The sequence below is a fragment of the Macrotis lagotis genome, chromosome X (genome assembly GCF_037893015.1).
Source record: "Macrotis lagotis isolate mMagLag1 chromosome X, bilby.v1.9.chrom.fasta, whole genome shotgun sequence".
Classification (NCBI taxonomy): domain Eukaryota; kingdom Metazoa; phylum Chordata; class Mammalia; order Peramelemorphia; family Peramelidae; genus Macrotis; species Macrotis lagotis.
The window spans coordinates 185,814,477-185,838,621 of record NC_133666.1 but is presented as its reverse complement, the minus strand read 5'-3'; the positions used below and the strand labels follow the sequence as shown (position 1 = coordinate 185,838,621).

At 35.6% G+C, this 24,145-nt stretch overlaps 1 protein-coding gene across 4 annotated transcripts in view; it reads left to right on the top strand.

The window, feature by feature from the left end:
* The window catches only part of PAX5 (paired box 5), a 356,088-nt gene that overhangs the window by 250,433 nt on the left and 81,510 nt on the right, over nt 1–24,145 (top strand). The gene's annotated exons all lie outside the window — the stretch shown is intronic.

Below are 24,145 nucleotides of genomic sequence, written 5' to 3'. Positions count from 1 at the left end.
CTATCTAAAAATGAATTGTGCTATTAGGAAGGTGATATTGCCTTCCTGTAAGAAATTATCAGTATGAGAGACAGTGTAGAATAGAAGATAGAGAGCTAGTCTTTGGAATCAGAAGATGTTTTTAAGTTCTGATTCTGTCACATAATGGTTGTGTGACCCTGGACAAGTGAATTCAACCTCTACTTGCCCTAGTCAATCTCTAGGACTCCCACTTGATAAGAAGGAACTAATCTGCATTGCTAGAGGGAGTTTCCTGCCTTGTAGATTAAGTAGAAAGGTGAAAATAGTATGTACAATGATTTCAACAATATTAATGGAAAAAACATTGTAAATGAAAATGAATATTATACAAATCTTGACCCCAAGAATATATTTTGAGAATGTATTTACTTCCTTTCTTTGCAGAGGTGATAGATTAGTGTGTGGACATAACAGACATAATGGCAGTTTTGGTTGATATATGGATTACTTTTCCTGAATTGTTTCTGCTCTTAACCTGCTTCCTCCCTGCCTCTCTCTTTTTTTTATTTTTTATTTTAAGGGACGGCTCTTGAGGGTTGGGGAAGGATAAATTGGTTAGTGTGAGTGATAGAAAAGCAAAAGATAGCAATGAATTATGAAAACATTGTACCTTTTGTATCATATTTTCCCCACCTCAAATCCTCCTTACTAAAGTATGTAGCCAATCCTTGATTTCAATGGGAAGATTATCTCAATTATACATTCTCCCTGAAGTTTTCTTGCTGCTACTCCCTTACTTACTCTTCTGTTTTGGGCTGGACTTGAGTCAAGCTATTCCCTGATAGTTTCAATTCAATATTGGAAAAAAAATAAAATTGCAAACCATTTAACAATTAACAAAAAGAGATTTACATAGCCATGACAGGAGAAAGATATTCAATAAAGATAGGCATTGAGGATTGGTTGCATTATCCATCATGATCCACCAGCCAAGCCTACAAGGGCCCCCAGAAATTATCATGGCTACATAGTATTGGGTGATGAAGAAGTGGCATGAACAATCTGTGTCTTTAGTTGCTAAAGTCAACCAAATCTCAAGGATTCTCTTCATTTCTTTTTTAGGTACAAGTAGTTTAATCTGTATGGAGAGATGGGGCTAGTATATTACTCCTGCCACATGTTTCATTAATTCTGAGCTCATGTCTCCTACCCATTTTTCTCTAATGCTTCCTCCCACTGTTTAACTGAATTCTTATACTGTTAAAAGGACAGAATTTTTTGTTTTTGTTTTGATCAATTTTGTTTCTATAGTTGTTTTTGTTTATTGGCTAATCAAGGCTGTGTTTAATACTCCTAGAATGGTTATTGCTACTCCTGGTTTAACAAATAGGAGCAGAAGACAATGTTTGAATTCACTTTTAACAACACTCACCTCTTTGAGACATTGCCAGAATAGTAAAGCTGTTCCCCTAATACCCCTCAGTTACCTTATCTGTGGCTTAACCCTCTATTTTAAGCACCTGGAAGTTATTATAACAACAAAGGGAGTCCTTTGTTGACCATTCTTTTGTAGACCATGTGGACCATGCATTTTCTTTACAGATTATGATTCTCCACCATTGTGGAAAATCAAAAATTGAGGAATATACTTTTTACTTCATTTGCTAGTATTTATGCAACTTTCTCCATATGATATGGAGGTCATGTGAGCAAAGAAATTCCTCTGGTGACTCTATCCTTTGGAGTCCTAACCACTTTGAAGTCTTTGGGGGCATCTCTACGAGTCCTCTAACTGATCATAGGAACAGGGAACCCATAACTAGTGAGATTTCCTAGTTCAGGTGTTATAAATGCATAGATTCAGATTAAGAGTCAGAAGGGTCCTTAGAGATCATTTAATTCAAGAAAAATTTGTTAAGTTTCTATCATGTGCAAGGCACTAGAGATAGGCAAAAGGTTTTGCCCTTATGGAGTTTGCAATGTATATTTCCATCTCTTTCAAATTCCTCCATTCTTTAGATAAGAATATGGATATCTTTCCCAACTTTTAGTCTGAGTTCTTCAGGGAGAGATACTTTGATCAATATCCTCCAGGTTGCAAGTGAAGTAGTTCACCATCACTCTTCTTAACTTCCCACCAATAGCAAGAGAACACCTTAAACTTTTGATGATGGCCTAATCTAGATGATTATTGTTGTTATTGTTGTTGTTATTCATTTCTAATGAATACCTTTGAATATCTTTTATATCTGTCTCTTTACACTCTAGTGAGTGGTGGTGGTGAGATTTACGGGAAGGAAAAGACACAATCTTTGATTTGAATAAAGTGCTTTTGAATGACACATTTCCTAACTTAGTTCTGAGAGTCAATATTGTACAATAGCTAGGGCACAGGACTTGAAAGTTAAGAACCTTGAGGTCCAGATCCTGCTTCAGATACTTACTGGGTGACCCTAGGCAAGTCACTTGATCTCTCTATCCCTCAGTTTTTTCATTTGTAAAATGAGGGGGATGGCCTTGGAGATTTCTTCCATATTAAATGTGATCCTATGATTTATATCTTTAATGCATAAATGACCTAAAGTGGGCTTTGAGTTTCCCTAGAACATAAAAGGATGGACCATTTGGGCTTCTGGACTATCTATTCTCTTTGGCATAAATGTTTTGACCATGGATAACTGGATACCCTCAGAGCTTCCAACACACGTTATAGTACTTGAACTTCATTTATGATGACAAGGCTTCTCTGCATATATTGCAGTTGACACTTTACTTACTCCATTAATAATAAGAAACAGGGACAAGAAGAACTCCCTATTTATTATGTTCTCCCAACCTTCACCACTGGATACTGTGGGGTAGGAAAAATTAAAATTAAAAATTAAAAAAAAAACCCTTTCCCTATAATTCCTTAAAAAAGGAGAGTCACAACATTTCTAAACTGGCTCTAGAATTCCAGGTGAGATAAAAAGCAACAAAAATTAAATCATATCATCAAGACATACTTGGAAGAACAATTCTAGTGAGAGAATGGAAGATAATGAGTGTGGCTTGTGGTAGAAAGAATATATTGGGCCATAATACCTGGATTATGATCCCAGCTTTATTTCACACTGGGTGATCTTTAGCAAGTCACATCAATTTTATAAACCTCAGTTTCCTTATTTATAAAATGGGAATTATACCTCCCCTCTCCATCTCTGAGTTATTATGAGGACTAACTGAAATGATAGCTGTGGGTGCATTCTGCAAAGTGTTATACAAATGCAAGTCAGTATTAGGTGATAAATAGAACATATTTCTTCTTTGAGAGAAGACAATAAAAACCAAAGATGCAGGAGTTACAAAATACCTATAATGGCCAAAATCACATCAGGTAAAATGGGATCATTGAACACATCAACTCACTGATAATATTCAGACCATCAATAACTCCATTTATTTTCTCTGGGAAAGATAACTGCATGAGAAAGCTACACATGACTTGCCCAAGAAGTAATAACATCCCATTAGTTGTAGTATTTGTGGAAGAAACCTAAAAGATTAATTTTATTTATTTATTTTCAAATTCATTTTATGTCATCAATAAAATATTTGACTCAATCTCAAGTGATAGTGATAATTTCTTCCTTGGTAAAAAAAATAGAATGAAGATGTGCTGAGAAATTAAATTGAGCACATTAACATTTTACCCATAATCTATCATTCAAAATGAAGTTTTAGAAATTCTTATTCTTTATAAAGTATTTGAAGGGAAGCTAGCTAAAAGTATTTAAGCATACAAAGGTGCTATATATCATCACAAAATTATCTTCCATGAATTCAGACTGTTCCCTCACCCCCAACCCTTCTACTATTTATAAAATTCATAATGACTCATTGACCAAAAACAAAAACAAATACTTTGAGGTTCTAAAGAAAGGAATTTAGAAAGCAATGGGTACTTTTTCTGTTTTCAATAAGGACCTCATCGGGCATATACATTGTAATAATGTCTTGGAAAAAACCCCTACTGAAACCATCCAAAGCATATGGAAATAACAATATAATTCATCACCCAATGGTGAAAATCTCACAGTTTCCATGTTCTAAATTCGAGATTAGTAGCTTGAGCCTTGGATCAGAATATCAGAATAATTGAGTCCTAGTCCCGGATTTGTTTAAAGCTTTAACTAGAATGGGATGACAGTGTTTTGGGTTTTGTTTTGATTTTTTTTGGTCATTTTTATTTTTAGCAATGTAGCAACACAGTGCCTAGTTTGTTGGTGTCCATTCATTTCAGTCGTGTCTGACTCTTTGTGAACCCATTAGGGGTTTTCTTGGCAAAGATCTCATTTTAGTGATGAAGAAACCGAAGCAGAGTATATGACTTGCCTGGGGTCACACACAGATAGCAAGTTGTCTGAGGCCAGATTTGAACTCAAAGGGGCATCTACCATTTTCCCCCATATATAAGATGCACATTAATTTGGGGTCTGAAATTTGAAAAAAAGTTAAATAAAGTTATTGAACTCAAATTTATTCATCAGAAAATTCATTCAGCTCCTCATCATTGTCAAAATTCCCATCCATTAGCTTGTCCTTATCTGTATTTGATGATGAATCAGTGCCCTTGGAGAGGCTTTGACTGCTCTCCTGCCTGTGCTCTGGTCTATGGTTGACCATAAACATTCCCTGGGCAAGTCTGGATGTATGGATGCATGCTCAGTCCATTCTGTTTCATGAACCTGAAGCACCAATTGTGTCCTCCTTTGAATCAGTAACTTCTTTTTCATCAGCAATTCTTCTTGCCTTGTGCTGAGCCATCTTTGTGGATACAGGAATTTCAATAGCCCTTTGCTTTTCGATCCATATCTTCAATTCCCTCTCTAAATCTGGCCATTTTGCGGATTTGCTTCTCATGGTCTTCTGCCATGGTGTTTTCAGTAGGGTTTCTTCTTTTTACAGCCAGTATCAGATTGTTTTCTCAGTTGGAGCAGAACAAAACTGATGTTTAGCAACATGATTTCCATTCGCTTTTGCAAATTGGATCACTTTGAACTTGAATTCAGCACTGTACAAAATTTTTTTCTGAGACATTCCTGGGCAAAACGTTATCCAATATACCAATGAGTGAAAAAAACACCAAGTGTGAAAAAGCAGAAAATGCAAGTAAAAAAATCTACCACTGTATAAGATGCTTCCAGTTTTTAGATCCTAAAATTATTTTTTTCCAGGGTGATTAAAATGGTTTTTTATTAGACCCTAATTTATTTTTTTTTAAAAGGATGTACAGTTAGCAAGGATAGTTGGAAGGTAGAAGTCCTGTTGGTGGGACCTTCCACATGAAACCTGACTTAAGCTGCAATGTACCAAACTCAGGTTCCAGCATTTTCAGCAGCATTTTGTGTCACTTGTCTTTTGCTGTATTGTTTTGTCTGTTTGTATTTATATTTCCAGAACTTAGCACAATACCCAACACAGTGTTTAAAAAATTCTTTTATTCTCTCTCTCTCTGTCTCTCTCAAAAGAGTGCTAGTATGTTTCTAGGTTTATTAATTGCCAGCTGTATTGCATCTAGAACAGTTATTTCACAGTTATGAATCTCAGTTTCTTAATCTCTAAAATGGAGAGATAAGAATCCCATTCCTATTTTCTTTACACAGATAAGTGAGAAAATACTTTAGAGATGATGATGTGCTATATTATTGTAAGGTATTTTATCATTATTACTAAAATGTAAATTCTTCAAAAGTAGAGATTGTTTCATTTTTTCTGTGTTCTTACTACCTAGTAGCTGATCTGGCACATGGAAGATGTATAATAGATGTTTGCTGGATAAAATTATTATTGATAAAGTAAATGAAACCATATTAATTACTGAGATGGTCATCAGATTGACTTAGTTCACCTTTGCTTTTGCTTCTCTGACAGAGGTCCATATTTGTTTATTTTTCTTCCAAAGTTTTTGTCACATTTGCTCTAAGGACAATTCTACTAATAAGAACATCATATTATTAACCTTATCATGGAATATGTTGTCTGGTCTAGTCTAAGATGTGTTTGTTTCTTTTGATAGGTTAGTCCCAGGATAATTTAGCATAATTATTTAAAAGTACATTTATAGATTCCTACTTAGTAATTTGTATTTAGTCTTGTAGGTATTTTAACATAATGCAATATAATTCAATTTATGATATATATTGATATAATTTATAGCAATTAGGAAGATATGAGCTCTGAATATATGTTTCAAGTTTGACTAAAATTGTATCTATCATCATATATTATATCCATGATGTGTTTTTGTGATAGTCATCCTATTTTGAATTACCAAAACCAAACCCCTTTTTAAAAGCAAAACAGAACTCCATATCCATGTTTCATTTAAATGACAAATTAGACTTAGCCTTATGACATAATCTTGATTAAATTCTTTGGGGTGGGGATACATACTTAGGTTTGAAAATATGTTATTTATGTATGTTTTGCTTAATTATATTTTATTTGCCAAATATTTGAAACTCCCTCTTTCAACTCAAGCATTTTCATCTGTTATATAGTCATACTTCCTATTAGATTCATCTCAGTAATCTGAGGTTAATAAAAATGAAAATTAATCGTTTCCTTTCTACCTTCTTTGTGTGGTCAAGTAATTATCTTGATCACATCATTTGTTCTTCTTATTAAATTATTATTAAACATATAATAATATATTTTTTCATATAATTTCCCTCTTTCCCCCTTGGCATTTTCACTCTAAATTTAGAGAAGGAAAAATTTTTAGAGCATTTGGGGCAGAGTTAACACACCACCATTATTTGTTCAGATCCTTAAGCCTCTTAATAAGAGAAAATGAGTCACCAAATTACAACAGTAATTGATGAAGATACTCAGTGGAATTTAGATATCACAGTCTATATCTCCTTTTCCTTCATTTAAGTCTTTTTTTCTGAATAGTGTCACTTGGAGTGAAAAATAAAGGAAAACAAAAGACTTAGAGACTAATCTCCACATGGGAAGGAGCCAGTCTTATATGGCAGCATATTTGTTTTTGAGGAAAAATTGAGAAAGGATTTATAAGACTATTAGCCTTGATGAGTGAAAGGTAGTATTTGTATTTAGGACAGGGATGAGGAACTTTTTTCTGCCAAGGGCAATTTGGATAGTTATAACATCATTCACCTGCTGTATTTGGTAAAGCATTTAATTAATTCACACCTAAAAAGCTCCTAGATTTATTGAATTCTGAATCCTGCTTGAAGTTGCCATAGCAGTACCAGATCATTAAATGGCCCATAAACAGGATGTTCCCTGCCCCTGATTTAGGGCTTCAATTCAGATTTCAAGTTTGAACCAAGGGAAGTAGGATCAAGCTGCTGATATAGCCCCAGTTAACTACTGTTTTCTCATGGATTGAAGACATATTGATATATATTTTTTTAATTGCCCAAAGGAGTCATTACTGTATGTTCCACAAATGGAGCAGCACAAAGTTCAATAAGAGTCTTAGGAGTAAGAAGGGGAGAAAAGAGATGGAAACTGGGAAAGGCAGTTGAGGAGGGACATTAATGACCTTATTCTTCTCTTGCTAGTGACCAATAGCCTATGGTTCTGACTGGTACTTCCATTTAACCTTTTGGTCAGGGCAAAACACATTCAGTTTCATGTTTGGTAATGGAAGAAAACATATCTGGGATGACCTTTATATTTTGAAGGTCATGAGGAAAACATTTTGCCTCCAAAATTTCTTCTCCAAAATCTTATTGTTCACCTCTGATGTTTAATTATTAATAATTTAATTTTGGAGGTTAAGTTACAACCTGACAGGTATAATATTTGAACTTTTTAAATATCGTTAACATTTTAGTATGAATTAGTACCTCAGAACCTTTCTAGGTGCCTAGCAAATTTTGAGAGAAGGGGACATGGAAAGAGATTGGTCCAGATTGCTGTGAATAACCAGGAAGTCCTCTATAGCAGGATGCTCTGGGTGACCAGGGTATCTAAAGTGGAGAATGTTATCTGAAGGAGGCTCAGTGGATACCAGTGGCAAACTACCTGCTTCATAATTTCTCCTAGATCCAGCCCTGGAGAGACCCCCAGTTATAATGAAAGTAGGACTCTCTAAGTTTTATTGCAGTAGATAACTCTGCTTCCTAGTTGTAAAACTGATTGATGCTCTTTAAACTCTAGAGAAGGCTCTACTGGAAGTGTTGGTCATTTCCTCAAAATAGAATATGGCAGAAGGAGAAATTCTCCTCTATTCCACAAATAGGTGAGAGAGGAGGTAAGAATTATGTAAGGAGAAATACTGATTAAATATGATAATAATATAATTCCTTTCAAATTTAATTTTATGTGTGTGTGTGGATGTGTTAAAACCAAACTCTCTACAGTAGAGAAATAAATGAAACTAAAGAGGATTTTCTTATATTAAGGAAGAAAATGAAAAGGAAATTTTAAGAACCTTAGAATTCAAGATGATTATGTAAGTCCAATATTCTCATTTTAAAAAGAGAAAACTGAGTCAGAGTCAGTGACTTGCTCCAAGTGTTCTTGCAAATTATAAGGAGAGCTAGGACTATGACCTAGACCTCTTAACTTTGTATCTAATTGCCTTAACTCCATACCAAGACTCTATGCTCTTCCTATTTCAGATGTTGTTAACTAAGGAATCAGAACCTTCATAAACAGCAATTTCTTTAAGGTCACACTGTTAAAAATGGGGAAAAAATAAGAGAAAAAGAAAAAAATATGAGATGATAGTTGTGGTATAATGGGAAAAGCACAAGGGATGGGATCAAGAATATGGGTAGAAGGTTTGGTCTGAACAAAGAAGACATGTAAAGGAACTAAGACAAAATACTGGGGAGAAGAGGGAGTTCATAACCAATGGTCTTTGTTCTCAGTAAAGGAGGGAAGTACATATATATATATATATATATATATATATATATATATATATATACATATGTTATAAGGGAGAAATTGGTAGCATGAGAATAGAAATTTTGAAAGAGAAACTGAGGACAATGAAATAGAAATTCAGTTAAGGAAACTTAATTGAATCAATGAGGGCCTTTTTAACAACTGGCTTACCATATGGAAAAATATTCAACATGAATGTACATGTATAAACTGTATCAAATTTCTTGCTATCATAGAAAGGGGGAAGAAAGGGAGGGAGGTGGAAAAATGTGAAACTCAATAGTTTTCCAAAAATGAATGCTGAAATCTATCTTTGCATGTAAAAAAAATTAGAATTTTTAAAAACTAGCTTACCAGAAAAAATCAACATAACATACTTTTAAATTTAATTTGAATTATTGACGTTTTCTCCACTGCTTTCTTAAGTCTAGACAATAAACAAAATGGTAAATCAAACCCAGATATGTAGCATTTTATGATTGCCAAAGGCTCACATTGAAAATTTTAAATGAACTCTCAGGGACAGGTTTGAGCTGGCTCTTGCATATCCTTGGCTGTCTATAAACTGGGGCTTGGATGATATTCTAGTTCTGATCTATCCAATGAGCTATCCAAAATAAGACTAGGTTCCCTCACTGGATATTGTATTTGCTCTCTCAGGAGAGCTGAATGACAGTTTAATGGGTATGTTATAGAGGTGATTATTGGTGGGTATATATTGTACCAGATGGTATCTGAACTTCTTTCCTTCTCACAGATTCATGATCCTCTGATTTTGTGACCTTGTACAAAAATTTGGGGCCAGGGGTAGCTAGAGAACAAGGCAATTTAGCCATCTCTTTAATGACTCCTGAACTTCTCTGAGGGTGAAGGCATGGCAAAGTAGAGGGAATATTGTATCTGAGTAGGAAAGTTCTGGGTCAAATCCATGCCCCTGAATTTGACTTACTAGCTATACAATCCTGAGGCTCAGTTTCCTCATGTGGAACATCTCAAATGTCAGTTGCTGTTTGCTTATTCTTTGTAATAGTAATAATATCATGCTGGGGGGAAGTATTTGATATTGCTTGGTCTAAATTAGAGGTTAGTAAACTACCACCCTTAGGCCAAATCTGGCCTAACCTCATACTTGCTAGTATGATTGTAACTTTCAAAATTCATTAAAATTCTTAGGAAGAGTTGTTCAGCGCTTTTCAGTCAAGTCCAACTCTTCGTCACTCCATTTGGGGTTTTCTTGAGATGCTGGAGTGATTTGCCATTTCTTTCTCCAGGTCATTTTATAGATGAGAAAATTGGGGCAAACAGGGTTAAGTGACTTGCCCAGGGTCATACAGTTAGTAAATGTGTGAGATTAAGTTTGAACTCAGGAAGATAAGTCTTCCTGACAGCATCTGGCACTCTACCTACTACGCCACCTAGCTGTGCCTTTTAGAAAGAGAATTTTACTTAAATATGTTTTGCATAGTTTATGATGCTTTCTAATTGGCTCTTTGAAGGTCAAATACACTTTGGTCCCAACAATTCCAACCAGTGATTTGGCTTCAAGTCATCCCTAAAATTCATATGATCAATTAATGGTAGATATTCAAACAATACATTGAATTTCTTATGGTGTTTACATTATTGAAATCAAAATTTAATGATGATTTGTTGCCAATAGGTGATACTGATTAAGTTTCCAAATTGGAAATCATAATAAGCATGCACAAAGCAGTTAGATAGCACTTTTTTTTTAGGTTTTTGCAAGGCAAATGGGGTTAAGTGGCATGCCCAAGGCCACACAGCTAGGTAATTAGTAAGTGTCTGAAACCAGATTTGAACCCAGGTACTCCTGACTCCAAGGCTGGTGCTTTATCTACTACACCACCTAGCTGCCCCAAGATAGCACTTTTAATGCAAGTTCCTTTCCCATATTTATTTCTGCAGGCTCTAGTTAAATAAATGTGCAAAGTGAACCTAAGTCTCTTCATCCAAAGTAAATAGACTAGAAAATATCAATAGCCTTTTATGGCCTTGTCAGAGATCGCATTCCCTTACACATATGCACACGTGGAAAGAAGCTTTCATTTCCTTACCTAAGATAGTTGATAAGGAATGGTGATCACTGGTGAAATTTCTCCTTTTTGCTGTCTCTGATGCTAGGTTAGCAGTTTGTGTTATTCAGCCATCCTGAATAACCAATGAGATTCTCTGAGATGCAGTGACAAACTTGGCCTGCCAAACCACTAGGTGTTTTATTGATGGGCTTCTGGATGTATTAAATTGTGAGGCAGGCTCCTGGAGGAAGTGAAGTGGATTCTAGGTGAAATGAAAGCTGACTCCATATAAAACAGGAAATTTATGGGTGAATTAGTGTTCGACTAGGAAATCACTAGTGCTATAGAAGCAGTACGCAAAACTCCTTTCCATTCAAGGAATTCCACCTTTGGGTGATAAAAGGCAAATTTAAGACATTTCATCCAGTGTGCCTGCATGGGAGAACAAATCCTCATTCATTCACAAATAAACCACTTCTATATGAGGCAGGGCAGGCATATAGAAAAACATTTTATTTGAAAAAAAACAACAAAAACTAGATAAGGAGAATAAAATGTAGGTAGGATGTCAGGTTTGGCAAACTAGAAATTGATCTTCATGAAAATTGGTTTGGAAGCTGTATATCGTGTTTGAGAATTTATTAAGTGCCTACTATGCTCTATTTATCATACTGGGCTCTAGAGAAACAAAGTCCAAAATCAAACAGTTTCTAAATTTAAGTTTCTGCTCATTCAGAGTAAACAACTTTTGTGAACTTTGTGTGATTTCAGAACTATGAATTTTTCAGATGGAGTTCCCACTTTTTCCAAGTTCTGTACCTCTCCCAAATAAAACTCAGTTTCACAATCTGCCTTGAAGTGTGATGAAGGACTGAACAGGAAACTGCTTATGAGAATTGAGAACTGCATCTCATTATAGGGAATCTGGATGAAAACTGAAAACTGGACTATATCCCAATTTTGCTTGACTAAAGCCCTAAACCCCTAAGGTTACCAAATCTCATTTATTGTTCATAGGCTAATTTCTTTTTTTAATTTTAATTTCTTTTCTTTTCTTTTCTTTTCTTTTCTTTTCTTTTCCCAAGGCAATGAGGTTGAGTGATTTGTCCAAGGTCACACAACTAGGAATTGTTAAGTGTCTGAGGCCAGATGGGAACTCTGGTCCTCCTGACTCCAGGGCAAGTACTCTATCCACTGTACCACCTAGCTGCCCCCCAATAGGCTAATTTCCAAAATAATTTTATCAATTGTACCTGGAGTCAAGGAAGACCTGAATTCACACCTTTCTTCATTTACTAGCTGCATGACCCTGGGCAAGTCACTTAACTTCTGTCTGCCTTGGTTTCCTCATCTATGAAATGGGAATAATAGTAGCAGCTACCATCCAGGATTGTTTGTTGGGAGGATTCAATGAGATAATATTTGTTAAGTGCCTTGCAAACTTTAAAACCCTATGTAAAATGTTAATCATTATTATTAGTGCCAAGAATAGAGAACCTGTGAAGTACATTAGAATCAGTGAAAATAGTACTTTACATTTACAAAATGCTTTCTAATAACTCATATTGTAGTACAAGTATTATTAATTCTATTTTATATAGGGAGGAACTCAGGTCCAAATAGGCTAAATGACTTACTTTTATCCCACAGTAGGAAAGAGTAGGCAAGAGAACCAGAACTTGAACCCAAGTATTCTTGAACCTCTTTCAATGCTTATCCTGCTACATCAAGTTATTTCTCACATATTAAAGTCAAATGGACAAAGACAGTTAAAAAACAAAGATTTAATCAGTCATCCACCAAAAATTTACTTATAGGACAGAGTCTATGCTAGATGCTTAGAATGCCAAGACAAAATAAAACTTACAAGTCTATTAGGAAAGGCAATATGACAGCCTATAGGTACATATTAACTATACTCAAAATTAGAGTTATAGGAGGAATTTTTTTAATGGGGTACTATTCAATCATACTGAGTCATGACTTTGGGGAGTGGTAATTGATAACACACAATTAACCTTGCAGGTAGTTTGGGTTCTGTCAGATGGGTTCTGTCAGAGCTTTCTGATAAAATCACTGAATTTTTATTTTGTTTTATGAATTTAATTAATAGAAGCCTAACATGAAAAATCTTGATTCAGTATTTCAGAAATTAATGATTATTATTCAATTCATTGAACATCTGAAGGACATCTTCCATTGATCTTTCTCCTTTTCTAATTCATCCCTCCATCCCTTTCTTTCTTCCATCTTTTCTTCTTTCTTTCCTCCCTTCCTCTCTTTCATTTTTCTTTTTTCTTCCTCCCTTTTCTTTCTTTCCTTCTCTCTCTCTCTCTCTCTCTCTCTCTCTCTCTCTCTCTCTCTCTCTCTCTCTCTCCCCTTCCTTAGTTTCTTTTTTGTCCTTAGTTTTCTTTATTTAGAAACTGGAAAGGTTGCACTAAGTTACCTCTAATGTCCTTTCCAGTCTGATTTTATGATCCTATGATCATAAATGATGAATCTTTCAATAACTTAAAATTTTATAATGTTTCCCACCCCATTTCCTCTTTTCCAGGTTAATCATACCAAGTTATTTCAACTAATGGTTAAAAGTCTTGAACTTGAGGCCATTTACAATCTTGTACCATCTTCTAGAGCTGCTCCTGCTTCTCACTTGTCCTTATTATAATAGAGTTCCCAGAACTAAGAACAGTACCCAGTATGTGACCTGACATGGTTTCACCTCCTTATGCTGGAACTTTAGCCTCTGAATGCAACACCCCAAAGGCATTAGTATGTGTATATGAGTGTTGTGAGTATTGATTCATATTGAACTAAGGTTTACTAAGACCCCCCCCCCAGATATTTTCAAAACTATTGTCTAGATTTCTCCCATATTGTATTTTTCATTGGATATGACTCAGATAATTGTATTGTTGGAAGCTATTGATTTAAATTATTCAGAGGTATCTTTTTCTCTCTGAAATTTATTTTTGTGAAGATCTGAGTCATAACCACTGTGAAGTTTTTTTCTTTTCATTGTCCCCTGTCTTGCTACCTGTCTTAGAGAAAAAGAGCAAAATCAGTAAAAGTGATTCAATGTTCATTGGAATGTGCTTTTAAATCTAGAAGGAAAGATGCTTAACATGAAGGAAAGTGACAATCACAGTTATACTTTTGAGTACCTCAGCAGGCCTGGTTGAAATCTGGTTAGTTGAATTTTCTGGTAAATTGAGTGCTAATTTTTTCCCCCTTCTTTTATCTGCAATGAAATCCCTGCATGAGATGTAGGGATTTTCACTACTAGGACTCCCTTTAGGTGTACTCACAATTATTTTGATTATATTGAGAGCCTGTACAATACAGAAAGTGGCTTCAAGATCTGGTTCTGCCACTTAATAATGACATGACTTTGTTAGGTGTTTTAACTTATCTCAGTTTTTCATTTAAACCATGGGGAGGGTTGTTGTGAGAATCAACTAATAAAAAGTATATAAAACTAGGAAGGAATGCAATGTTTCCACTATGCTTTGTTCCTCAAATTTAGACCCCTGTGACCTCTCATTAATATCATTCCTACAAGCAGTTAGAATCATTCCCTTATTTCATATGCTTACTGCCCAAAGTCTTGGTAATTTCTTGCTTGGACTGTTATAACTTCCTTTTTCCAACATTGAACTATTGTTGTTATTAGTCATGTTCAGTTCTTTATGGCCCAATTTGGAGTTTTCTTGGCAAAAATACCAGATTGATTTGTCATTTCCTTCTCCAGTTCATTTTACTGATGTAACTGGGGAAAACAGAGTTAAGTGAATTGCCCAGGGTCACTCAGCTAGCAGCATGTGAGACTATATTGAATTCAGGAAAATGAGTTTTCCTGACTTTAGGTTTGGCATTCTAGTCATTATGTCACCTACATTGTTCTGTTACAATTCATTTATAACCCTAAGTTTCTAGAGTAGAAGAAGCAATTACTTGTCCATAGGCTGAATGTAACAGAACCAAATTAAAGGTAATTAGGAATATTTTTTTACAAAATAGAAATATGATATAATAGATAGCATTACATTTTAAAACTAAGTCAATATGCAGGAAGGAATCCATAAGATATTACTTCTATATCTATTTGAGTTTGACATCACTAACAGAAATATTGTCTTCCCCACTCTTTTTAAAGATCTAGTATAGGACTATTCAACGGTGTAACAAATAAAGACCATGGACTTAATCTCTTACTCAGATAACTCTCTTAGATTTTATGATACAGACAAATTACATTGATAGAGAAAGGTTCCATACTGAGAAGAATCTGTATTGATGAAATCAATATAGACAGCTAGATAGATGATAGATGGGTGTTTATCATTAATTTATTTATACATGTTTATGTGCATATTGCACACATATATTTGTATATATGTGCCTATATATGTTGCTTGATTCTCAAACCAATTTTATGAGGTAGGCAGGGCATGTGTTATATTGCCACCTCAGTTTTTCAAATTAGAAAGCTGAGGCCCAGAGAAGCTTCACTGAGTTGTTAAAGATCACATAACTAAGAGAGTACAGCCAGGCTGTTGACTCATAGTCCAAGGCTATCATTTTAAGGTTTCCTAAGCACTTTACATATTGCCTCAACTGGTCCTCACAAATGTGTGTCATTATTATCCCAATGTTATAGATGAGATGGCTGAGAGGTCCAAGGTGAAATTCGATTCCATGTCTTCCTGACTCTTGTTCCAATGCTTTATTCACTATACCATTGTAATAGTGAAGTTAATTTAATGCATTTAGACTTAATTTATGATCTCAATTTTAAGACAAGTTCCATGGGAAAAGGAGATTTTCAATTTTCTGGTCTCTCATATTTATCAGTTTCATAAGAAGCATCCCACAATCTGTCATTTTTCACTATACAGAAAGTCCTGCCTAAGAATATTGAGATACATTATTATTAGATAGTCTAGGTCCCTTAAGATCAATTGATTTTCCTTTTCCATATCCTCTTTCCTTTCTCATGTCACTGGACTCTTCTCTTCTCTCCCTGGTTGCTATGAATTTCAACCAACATGTAGACTGTCTTTCGTATTAAACATTTAACTTTTTTATTTAAGTTTTTTTTGAGGAAAGTCACAGTTATATGTTAGAAATAAATTAAGCTTTCTCTTTTTAAAAATTGTTACAGAGATAAATGGTTTGGAAACTATAAGAAAAAGAAACCTGCAAATTCACAAATGGGAAAATGGGGCCTCATACTTAACTCACCTTTGCCTCCCAAAGACCTTCAGAAAAAAACATTTAGTCGACACATTAGCAACAGCATTGGCTGCTACTAACAGCATATGCCTGCAGGAAGGTCATGTTTGATTGGTGGGATGATTTAAAGCATCACCTTGCTAAGGGCCTCACTGAGCCCTTAGCCAGGGCTGTATGGAGTAATTTATTATTAGTCCTATGATAACAGACTATCTGTGAGAACACTAAGGTTTTAGAACCCAATAGAGGCATCAGTGTTGGAAAGCATATGTCAGCCAATAAGAAATTTGTCTTTTTTAGAGAGACCCATTATTAGCTAACTGCCTTTCCCTGGATTTGTTTTTCTTTATGGCTTTGTTCCAAGACCAACCAAGGATGGTTAAGTTACTCAGCTGCGTGTTTTTAGGATCTTAAAAGCATATTTAAATGAGCAAATTCAGTTATTCAATTTAGTGGGATGTCAAATGACATAACAGAAACAAGATACTAGAATTTCATAGACCATAGGTTTGTTTAGAAGGGATTGAGTCCAATCCCCTTTTTTTTGACAAGTGAGAAAAATAGTCTAAAAGAGTTGAAGTGATTTTCCCAGGGTTCCATATCTAATAAGTGAATATGTACATATATACAGCATAAATATAAGGTTAATAAATATAAAGTGGGGATGTTCCTTATGAAACTGATAAATATGAGAAGCTGGAATAATTGAAAACCTCCTTTCCCTTGTAACTTGTCTCAAACAGATACTGAGACTGAAATTAAATTCAGACCCTCTTGGCTCCATGTTCAACACTTTAATCACAATGTCATCTCACTGTCTAGGGCAACTAAGTGATACAGTGGATAGAACAGTGGCCTTAGAGTAAGGAGGATGGGAGTTTGAATCCAGCCTCAGACACTTGGCTAGCTGTGTGACCTTGGGCAAGTCACTTAACCCTGATTGCCTCACATCCAGGGCCATCTCCAATCACCCTGAATCATATCTGGTCACCCAGACCCAAATGTCTCTGGCGGAGAAAGTGAGGCTGGTGACTTAGCACAGTACCCCCTCACTCAAATCCAATTCATGTGCTTTTCATGGCAATACCACCATGATGAAAAGATGTGTCATAGTTACTTGTGGAGTGATCAAGAAAGAAATCATCGTGGCTGGTTTTGTCATCCCTTAAAGGCAACAAGAATCATAATTTCATGAGAATCTTAATGATTTCATCTTGCTATACTCATGGGCAGAAGAGTGGTCCATAAGCAAGTCATTTAGCTCTGCTTGCCTCAGTTTCCTCATCTGTAAAGTGAACTAGAGAAAGAAACAGCAAACCACTATAGTTCTCTTTGCCAAGAAAATCTCAAATGCCTCTACAGCCATGACTGAAAAAATGCCTGAGCAAGAATAGTGTTTTAAGGTTTACAAAGTGTTTACATATTTCCTCTCTTGATTCTCACAAAAATCTGATGAGGAAAATGAGGCTATATGGTTTATTGGAAACACGATTTGAAGTCATGTTTTCCTGACTCCAAGAGCAGATGTTTACTACATCATGTAATCTCAGTCTAGCCTAAGTCACTTTTTTAAGTATATGACTGAAATGAATTACTTTGATCACTTTTTTTAACAGATCAGAAAATTGAGACCCATATGAGTTGAGATGACTTTTGAAAAATCACCTGGTACCCAAATATGATAAACAATTTTGCATCAATAATATCACAATAACTATTGGGATATTATCATTGTGAAACTGTCTTCCTGGTTCCTAATCCAGTGCCATTACCATTATGATGGTGTAGCAAAGTAGAAAACCAAACAAAACAATGGATTGTGAGTCAATGACTTGAATCATGGCTTGAATTCTGTCTTTGACAAGTTCTAGCTGTGTGACCATGTGATATGGTCACATAATCTTTCTGACCCTCAGTTTTTCTTAACAAATAAAATGGGGTAGAATAATAGCACCCACATCACAGCAGTATTGTGAGGATCAAAAGAAATTATGTGTGCAAAGAATCTTGCTAACCTTAAGGGGATTTGCAAATGTCAAGTATCATCATTATTATTATACTGTAGGGTCTTATCTCATAGGCAAATGATACCACAAACAGGAATAATATTCTAGGGAAGTTTCACTGAAAATGTAAGTGATCAGCTTATGCTAGTTTTATTAACATATCCTTGCAAGAAACAAATCCCTAGGGAAAGATGAAAGATTGGACATGCGGTAATGTGTATTCTGCTTGCTAAAAAGAACACTGGACATGTGTTCAGTGGAAAAGACAGAGAAGAGTGAACATCTTGGCCTCATTTCCTTTTGGTTCCATGACACCCTAGGGAATTTCTTGATGTGTCTCATCAATTTGTACCAAAGCTGTTTTTCATGTTTGGTGCCCTTGGAGAGTTTTAGCTGCCAGAAATTGTTTGGCAAAATGTTTCTTCACTTCATACTCCATTTTGCCAAGAGCATTCTGTTTAACATTTAAGTTCTATAAGTCGTTTTTGGTCACTGGAGCTTTATTTCAGTTCAGTTCATCAAGGATGTATTAAGTTCCTGCTGTATATCTGTCACTGTACTGGTTGCTGAGGACCCAAAGACAAAAATGGAACAGTCCCTGCCCTCAAGAAACTTATCTTCTATAGAGAGGAAATGTAATTTATGGAGAAAATCAAATACAAAAGTAAATAAAGTAATTTTTAGGGGGAGAGCATTGGCAACCAGGAAGGAGGAATGGGAGTGGAAAGATCCTGTTAAGGTTCCTAGAGAAGTATGGAAGAAAATCTATGCAAGTATATGAATGGATAAGGGAAATAGAATGTATTGTATGAGGAAGAGTTAGTAGCAGTTATATTTGGCTGGATACTGGCATAATGTGTGTGAGAGAGAGTAATGTGTGAAAAGTATGGAAAGGTGGATTGGAGCCAGACTGCAAATCCCTTCCACTTTAAAAAACAGAGACATTTGAATTCAAGACTAGAAGCCACAGGGAACCAATAGAGCTTCTTGAGCAAGGAGGTGACATGATCAGAGGAAAAATAATGTGGTCAATGTGGTGACGCGTGGATTGGAGAATAATGAGACTGGAAATAGAGGGATGAATTAGGAGGCCATTGCAGTCATCTAGGGGATGGAATAACAAAGATCTGAATTGAGCTAATGGCTATGTGAAAAGAGAAAAATGGATAGATATGAATTTATGTCTTGGAGGAATAGATAAGATGATTTGGCAACTGATCAGATGTGAGAGAAGAAGAACTGAGATTGTCTCTGAGTTTGCAAATTTGGGTGGCTAAAAGGATTGCTAGGCACAGTAGACAGAGTGTCAAACCTGGAGACAGGAAGACTCATCTTCTTGAGTTCAAATCTGGCCTCAACCACTGAGTGACCCTGGACAAGTCATTTAACTGCCTCAGTTTCTTCAATCTAGTAAATGAATTGGAGAAAGAAATGGCAAACCACTCCAGTATCTTGATCAAGAAAACTCCAAATTGGGTCCTGAAGAGTTGACTATAACTGAAAAATGACACAACAACAGCAACAAAGGGTTGTAGACTTCAATATAAATTGGAAAGTTAGGAAGAAAGAAAATGTCATTGCTTTGGCCTGTAGAAGATGAACATTTCTGAATATTTATCTTCTTTGCTATTGTCTTTCTTCATTTTCAGGTGGTGAAAATATTATGATAAAGTTAGGATTAGAATGTGACTCAATGCCAACCTATCAGAAATTCCTAGAAAATTCCCTAGGAAAGGCAGAAACTAATATTTAGAAAAACTAAGAAGACTAGATAAAAAGATAGAAAGTGGGTTAGGCTATCTTGAGTTTCCAGATATTACTCAAAGAGAAGTAGGAGAAGAGAAGAGAGAGCTTTGGATTGAGCATCAGTTTGACCACTAATTAGCTCCCTAATCAAGCCATTTAGAGAGATATTGTCTAGCTTAACCAGCTAGCAATTAAATGACACCATGGAGATCATACTGGGTCAAGAAGAACTGAGTTCAAATTATGACTCAGACATTTACTATCCATATGATCTTGAGCAAGTCACTTGACTCAGTCTCAGTTTCCTCATCTGTAAAATGGACATAATAAGAGCACTCACCTCCCAGGGATGTTGTGAGAATCAAATGAGTTAATATTTGTAAAGTGCTTGGCAAACCTTAGCATGCTTTATAAATGTTAGCTGTTATTATTATTGTTGTTTTATTATAGCCCAGCCCTGGTAATTGCTAATTAGATAAGGCAAGCATGATATAAATGTTGCTCAAATTTCTCTGAAACATAGTTTCCTCCTTTATAAAGTGACAAAGGTGAGGAGTTAAAGTATATCAATTATTTTCTGATACTGCATTGAAAGGCTTTGTACCTATTCCTATTCCCTTGGCATTCTGATTTACTCAGATAACATCTGAATTACTAAATTTGATCCTGTGTGTTCTGTTTTAAGAAGGTCATTGAAAATATAGAGAATATTGGAAAATGAACATCCAGGTTGGTAAAGGAAGCAGGCTTGAGAATATAACATGAGGATCAGTTGAAGGAACTGGAAAATGTTCAACTTGGAGAAGGAAAAAATAACTTCTGGGGGACATGATAATTGTCACCAAGGATTTGAGGGATTAGATTGATTGTGATTGACTCCAGTGTACATAACCAGAAGCAATGGATAAAAGTTTTGAAGAGACAATTTGGAGCTAGATAAAAAAATAAAATTTTTATGACTACTCAGACTTGGGATGGGCTGTCATGGGAGTGATGAGTTCTTCTTCACTGGAAGTCTTCAAGCAATGACTGGATGACTATTTTTTTTAATTATAAAGATTTTATTTATTTTGAATTTTACAATTTTCCCCCTAATCTTACTTCCCTCCCCCCACCCCACCCTCACAGAAGGCAATTTACCAGTCTTTACATTGTTTCCATGATATATATATATATATATATATATATATATATGTATATGTATATGTATATATGGAGAGAGAGACAGACAGACAGGAGAGAGAGAGAGACAGGAGAGAGAGAGAAAGAGAGATCCAAATCGAATGTGATGAGAGAGAAATCATATCCTTAAGGAAGAAACATAAAGTATAAGAGATAGCAAGATCAGACAATAAGATATCAGTTTTTTTCTAAATTAAAGGTAATAGTCCTTGGTCTTTCTTCAAACTCCACAGTTCTTTCTCTGGATACAGATGGTATTCTCCATTGCAGACAACCCCAAATTGTCCCTGATTGTTGCACTGATGGAATGAGCAAGTCCTTCAAGATTGATCATCACCACCATGCTGCTGTTAGGGTGTATAATGTTCTTCTGGTTCTGTTCATCTTGCCCAGCATCAGTTCATGCAAATCTTTCCAGGCTTCCCTGAATTCCACTCCCTCCTGGTTTCTAATAGAACAATAATGTTCCATGACATACATATACCACAGTTTGCTAAGCCATTCCCCAGTTGAAGGACATTTCCTTGATTTCTAATTCCTTGCCACCTCAAACAGGGCTGCTATGAATATTGTACAAGTGATATTTTTACCCTTTTTCATCATCTCTCTTCAGGGTATAGACCCAGTAGTGGTATTGCTGGATCAAAGACTGGATGATTATTTCTGGGAATGGTATAGAGGGAAGTCCTGGCTTCTGACGGCCTCTGAGGTCCCTTCCAAGTTAGAGGTTCTGGGATCCTGAACAATCCTCTGTGTTCTATTGTGCTCAGGGATATTGTAGAATTCTAGGGCACCAGGAAAGTTCTTCTATCAGAGATGGTGTCTAATTATGCATTCTTAAAGGATAGCTCTGGGACATCATTGATGCTTAACTAATCTCATTATTTTCATCCTTGTGCTAGTGATAGTAGCATCGACAGTAATCATATGTAATAGGGATTAAGGTACACAGAATGCTTGTCACAGGTGCATTCCCAATAGTGATAAACTCACATAAGGAGAGAGAGCAGAGCTGATAGACCATGATGTATGACTTGTTCCAGGAGGAGCAGAAATAGAAAGTTTCTACTTCTGAAGTACTTTCTTTATCTTCTTTTAAATTTCAGGCTTGGGGTAGGGGCTGGGAGGTAGGGAAAGAGAAGAAGGGTCAGAACTGAATGAAATGAAAAGTAAAGTTCTCACTTTGGTTGAGAGATCAAAGGTATTTGATGAACAGAGCTAGGAGATAAATGACAGACTCAGCATTTTGCTATTCTATTGAAGGGTTTGTGTGACATCAAGATGTCATGGTACATTCTCACTGTGGAAGGATGCCTTGGAACTCACTCCATATTTCAGTGATGTATCGTCCCTCAGGTCTCTCTATGTTTCTACATGTCTGCTAAGGAGTTCTCCTTTTCTCTAGAAGTTAGGCCTCCTGAAACACTCTCAGTGTATTTCTACTTGTACAGGCTTTCTTAATCGTTTTTTGCTTGTTTCTTTGTGCTACAGATCCCTTGGTAGTTTGGTGAAGTGCATCCTTGGAATAATGTTTTTAAATGCAGAAAATAAAATACAAAGGATTACAAAGGAAACCTATTTAGTATAATATTTATCAAAATATTTTTAAAAGCAAAGTCCTCAGACCCCAGTTTAAGAGCCCCTTTATAAAGTATCTTTGCCTGAGTGCTTTAGGTTTTTGCAAGGCAATGGGGTTAAGTGACTTGCCCAAGGCCACACAGCTAGGTAATTATTAAGTGTCTGAGGCCAGATTTGAACTCAGGTACTCCTGACTCCAGGGCTGGTGCTCTATCTAGTGTGCCACCTAGCCGCCATGCCTGAATGTTTTAAATTAATTCTTAAGCATCAATAATACCCACCATTTCTAAACAGAGGCTCCATATTTGAATTCTTTATTACATTGTATTGGTTTCATATCAGAGAATAAAATAAGACATCATTCTTGCAGCAAACAGAGCTTGCAAACATGGATTTTGTGGCTCGAAATAGAGTATAGTTTTAAGGGTTACTTGTAGAAATAAAGATAGCTTGGATGTGTCCATTTTCCTTCCTACTCCACTTGAAGCAGACAGACATTCAGACAGTGACTGAGAATTCTGAACCCTGGGGCCTGGTTCTCAGACCATTTTCTGGCCATAATTTTCTCTCCAATTGAAGGCCACTGGTGGCATGAGAAACATCTTTTGGAAGGTAAAGCTGTTATGGAGTTGATGGGAATTTTTCCCTTAAAGAATGTTCTTTAAATGACGTAAAACTGAGTAATTTTGGGATAGCTGATAGATTGTTGCTATTGATTTTTGTAATGTCTACTTAGAGGTTTAGTATGAATATCTGTTAGTTGTGAGTTCGAACTGAGTCTTTGAAAGACTTGTTTGTTACATGCTAATTTTGTGCCTCACCTCTTTACTTCACATGGAGAATGGAGATAGGGATACACAACTTCCATTTCTCTCAAAATATTGGCACCACAATAACAGTATGGGAATTGGGGTGGAAGGGTAAGGCCTAATTTCTAGTCTAAGCTCTGCCAGTAATCTCAGTCATTCACCTCAGCAATCAGTGCTTCAAATTTCTTATTTTGACAATTGAATTAAACATTTAGTAAAATAAGGGGGTTGGACTAAAAGACTCTTCAGATTCTGATCAGAGAATGTCTATAAAATGTTGTGCAGAAAACAACAATAATAACAACAATTAATTCATCACATTTACTATGGAGGTTTTAAAAGAATATTTCTTTCAATTCCAATAAGCATTTATTTAATTTTTATCATCACTGATCTGTCTTTTTTTATTTGCACTGACATTCTATGAATAAGCTGGTTTTATACCAACATGGATATATATCTTATATTTGAAATACATATGTGTATGCATTGTATATGTGTTATATATATTGGTTAGTTGTTGCTCTTCATTCTCAAAGAGGAGAAAAATGATATCACTAGGTTAGAGACAAGTTATAGTGGGTCTGAGTGTGACTGATCAGACCAATATGAGCTCAGAATGCTCTACCATGGGTCAGGCAAAAATGGGTCATGTGAATATTTGGGGTGAATTCTCTAAATT